The sequence below is a fragment of the Mesocricetus auratus genome, unplaced genomic scaffold (assembly GCF_017639785.1).
Source record: "Mesocricetus auratus isolate SY011 unplaced genomic scaffold, BCM_Maur_2.0 Super-Scaffold_100010, whole genome shotgun sequence".
NCBI classification, from domain to species: Eukaryota; Metazoa; Chordata; class Mammalia; order Rodentia; family Cricetidae; genus Mesocricetus; species Mesocricetus auratus.
The window spans coordinates 63680942-63685662 of record NW_024429194.1 but is presented as its reverse complement, the minus strand read 5'-3'; positions in this window follow the sequence as shown (position 1 = coordinate 63685662).

The window sequence follows — 4721 nt, the reverse complement described above, 5'->3', positions numbered from 1 at the left end:
GAAAAATTTGAAGCCAGGTACAGCTTTTAATAACTACAGACACAAAAATTTGGATGCTGAGGGAGGAATATAGCAAGTTCCATCCCCAGCTACACAGTGAGAACCAATCAAAACTGGGAGGGGAGGGAGAGAAAAAGGGTGGGAAGTAATAGGAAGGAGGAGGCCCAGGGGGAGAAGGGAAAATGTGGACAAATCACCTTACATTCATTTGCTTGTTTACATTTGACATCTCAAATTTTTTAATTCACATGTTGTGTATGAGCCTGAATGAGCTTTTGTGCATCACTGGCAAGCAGGAGCCAGCAGAGGCTAGAAGAGGGTGTGGATCCTCTGGAATTGAAATCATAGATGGATTGGAATTGCCATGTGGGTGCTGGCAACCGAACCTGGGTGTTTGACAGGAGCATATGACAAGAGCAATAAGAACTCTTTTTTTTTTTTTTTGGTTTTTTTTTTTTCGAGACAGGATTTCTCTGTGACTTTGGAGACTGCCCTGGAACTAGCTCTTGTAGACCAGGCTGGTCTCGAACTCACAAAGATCCGCCTGCCTCTGCCTCCCAAGTGCTGGGATTAAAGTCGTAAGCCACCAATGCCCGGCTGTTTGTTTGTTTTTTCGAGACAGGGTTTCTCTGTGGCTTTGGAGGCTGTCCTGGAATCCCTTGGTAGTCCAGGCTGGTCTCGAATTTACAGAGATCCACCTGCCTCTGCCTCCCGAGTGCTGGGATTAAAGGCGTGCGCCACCAACGCCCGGCTAGCAATAAGAACTCTTAACCACTGACCAATCTCTCCAGCTTCTTGTTTAAATTTTTAAAAATGTGTTTCCAAGATGGTAGTGGTGTTATATGCCTTTAATCTCAGAACAGAGAGGCAGGTGTGTCTCTGTGAGTTCAAGGTCAGCCTGGTCTACATAGTGAGTTCTAGGACAGCCGGAGTTAGGCAGAGAGACACTGTCTTTAAAGGAGAAAAAAAGTCAAGAGAGGAGGCTGGAGAGATGGCTCAGAAGTTTATGAGGAATTACTGCTCTTGCAGAAGACGTAGGCTCGGTTTCCAATTTCCAAGTGGCAGCTTCAAACAGTCTGTAAGTCCAGTTCCAGGAGATCTGGTGCCCTCTTCTGATCTCCATGGACACCAGGCATGCACTCAGTACACGCACATACATACAAGCAAAACACTCATAGACATAAAATAGTTTTTAAAAGAAAGAGCTAGATGTAATGCTGTATACACCTTTAATCCCAACACTTAGGAGGATCTCTTTGAGTTCCAGGTCACCCTGATCTACAAAGCAAGTTTTATACTAACTAGGACTACCCAAGTGAGATCTTTTCTCAAAAACAAAACAGGCCTGTTGGTGGTGGCCTGCCTTTAATCCCAGCCCTCAGGAGGCATAAACAGACAGATCTGAGTTTGAGACCAGCCTGGTCTACAGATTGAGTTCCATGACAGGCTTCAAAGCTACAGAGAAACCCTGTCTCAAAAAACATAACAAAACAAAAAAACAACCAGAAAGAAAGACAGAGAAGGAGTCAGGGGAAGGAAGGAAGGAAGGAAGGAAGGAAGGAAGGAAGGAAGGAAGGAAGGAAGGAAGGAAGGAAGGAAAGGAACAAAGGAAGAAAGGAAGGAGAGTCAAGGGAGGAGAGAAAGAAGTCAGTTTAGTTTAGACTAGTGACTGGGGGCTGGGGTATACCCTGTTTAAAAAAAAAAAACAGGTCTTTTAGGCCATGTCAGATTGTAGCATATTTCTCAGTAACTGTGCAGATCTTTCCTTTAAGAAAACATGTGTGGTGCCATGTACTCCATGCACTGACGTAGATAAGGCATGCGGGCAAGGAAACATGGTTAGGAAGCTAATACAGTGGTCAGCATGAGAAACAGTAGGGGAAAAGCAATAGAAAATGAGAGAAGAGGGATTGGAACTGTGAATATCAAATCTTGACAAACGATTCTGTTCTCTTGTAGCCTATGCTGACTTTGACTTGCTACCCTTCAACTGATCTACTTCAAGCTACCAAACCCTGTGATTACAGGTATGTATGTGGTAGTCTACATGAGGCTTACCAAATTATTTTTGTTTTCTTGTTTTTTGTTTGCTGTTGTTGTTTTGGTTTGTTTTTTGATACAGGGTTTCTCTAGCTGTCCTGGTACTAGCTCTATAGACCAGGCTGGCCTGGAACTCACAGAGATCCCCTGCTGGGATTAAAGGCGTGTGCCACCACCACCTGGCATGTTGTTTGTTTTTGTTTTCTGTTTGTTTATTTTTTGTGTTTTGAGATAGTTTCTCTGTGGCTTTGGAGGCTGTCCTGGAACTCCCTCTGTAGACCAGGCTGGCCTCTAACTCACAGAGATCTGCCTGCCTCTGCCTCCCGAGTGCTGGGATTAAAGGTGTGCGCCACCAAAACCCGGGGCAGTTTGTTTTTAAGATTATTAATTTATTATGTATACAGTATTCTGCCTGTATGTATGCCTGAATGCCATTAGAGGGCCTTTTATTCTATTATACATGGTTGTGAGCTATTGTGTGGTTGCTGGGAATTGAACTCAGGTCCTCTGGAAGAACAGCCAGTACTCTTAACCTCTGAGCCATTCCTCCAGCCCTTGTTTTTGTATTTTGAGACAGGATCTAAGTGCGTAGCTTGGAACTCGATATGTATACCAGATTAGCTTCAAACTCTCTCTACAGAGACACACCTGCCTCTACCTTCCAAGCACAGGAATTAAAGGTATGTGCCAATCTGGCATAGTGGCACACATCTTTAATCCCAGCACTCAGGAGGCAGAGGCAGGTACATCTCTATAGATGGTAAATGAGCAATGCTGATGATACGGAAGAAGGGGGGTCAAAATACTTATTAGAGAGGTCACTTACATGAGAAGCCAAGAACTGAGCTCAGTGCTCTGGTCTCCAAACCTCAACCTCTGGTTTCTGAATGTCGACCAGAATCCAAGAGAGAGCTCCCCATCTTCCTTCCCTTTATCCCTGACTTCTCCCACGTACCTGTGACCACACCCAAACGGACGTGCCACAGGACACTTCCGGAGGTCAGAAGACAACTTACAAGAGTCAGACAACTTACACGAAGCTTCAGTGTCAGGCTTGGTGATAAGCACCTTTACTTGCTGAGTCATCTCACCAATCTGGAGTAATCTTATTTCTAATTAAAGTATGGCTTTAAAAAAGTGCACACACCTTTAATCCCAGCACTCGGGAGGCAGAGGCAGGCGGATCTCTGTGAGTTCGAGGCCGGGCTGGACGGACAGCCTCCAAAACAATAAAGAGAAACCCTGTCTCGTAAAACCAAAAAAAAAAAAAACACACACACACACACACAAAACAAACAGAAAACAAGTGCACAAATCTGAAGTGTATAGTCTGCTGTTGCTGTGATCCCAGAGACTGAACCCTAAAATGCTTCTTGCATTTTAGGCAGTCTTCTACCACTAAGCCTTATCTTCAACCCCTTGTATCCTGTCTTCTAAAGGTCTTATGAAGACATTCCCAGGGACCCACAGTTCTGTTGTTCCTGTCTTGTTTTGTGGGAGGCATACGTGTGCGTGTTCCCATTTATGTAGGTGTCCACACTCGTGTGGATGATGCTCACCTCTGCAGTCCAGGGGACTATTGCCAAGTATCCTGTCTGATTCCCTTAAAACAATCCAGTGAGAACTGGACCTGGTGTTAGGCAGCTGGCCAGAAAGCCCCACAACTCTATGTCTCTGCCTTCCACAATGCTAGGGTTACAGGCCATGGATCACCTTTAAAAAAAAAGACCAAAAGAAAATGGGGACACATGGGACGAGTATTGAGGCTCCTATTTAAGCTTGATCAGCAAGCCCTCTTACTAAGCAAGCTCCCCAGCTCGTTTGTTAATACATGGAAGGATTCACTCCCTATACCAAACTGGACTGGAACCCGTTATGTAATTCAGAAAGGCCTACAGCTCTCAGCAACCCTCCTGCCTTAGCCTCAAGAGGCGCACACACCACCATGCTCATTCTAAACGTCACTTCCTCAGAGACCTTCCCTAAGCAGGAAATCTAGAGTTGCATTCAACCACCTTATCTTACTTACCTGTAGTATTTATCATTCGTAATATTTTATTCAAGGTAGTTTTTTCTGTTATATCCACAAACCTCTGTTAAACAGTGCCTGACACATGGTTGGTGCTCAACAGCTTTACTTAGTGAAATACAATAAAAATGGAGCATTGCCTGGAAGAAATGTGGTTAGCACTCAGCGCTGGACCTTGTCAGTAAATTGGAGGCTTAAATGAGGCTAAAGTCCACGGCCATAACATGTTCACATGTTACTTTCTTTTACCTTCTAAGTACACTTAATTGAAACCATCTTACAGAACGTCGGATTTGCTTTGCCTTTACAAAAAGCGACTTAAAACGAACTCCGAACCTTCTCTTTGGAAAAAAAGCAAAACAAAATAAAACAATTGTGGCACACCCATTCTAGATTCCAAGCCCGCTCGATTCCATGGAATCTGCAAGTGCGGCCCCACCCTTCACGCTGACCCACTTCCCAGAAGTCTGTGCGTCAGGAGACCCCGCCCAGGGAGCAGAGCCGACCAGACCGCCGCGCCGGGCCCAACGTAAAGCGTAGGGTTTCGCGACAGCTCAGACTCCACCCCTTCGGCCACATGTCGCGCAGGTCTTCCGGTTGGACGCCGCGCCACCTCGTCGCGCTGCTTTACGAACCTAGCGCGGCGGCGCCC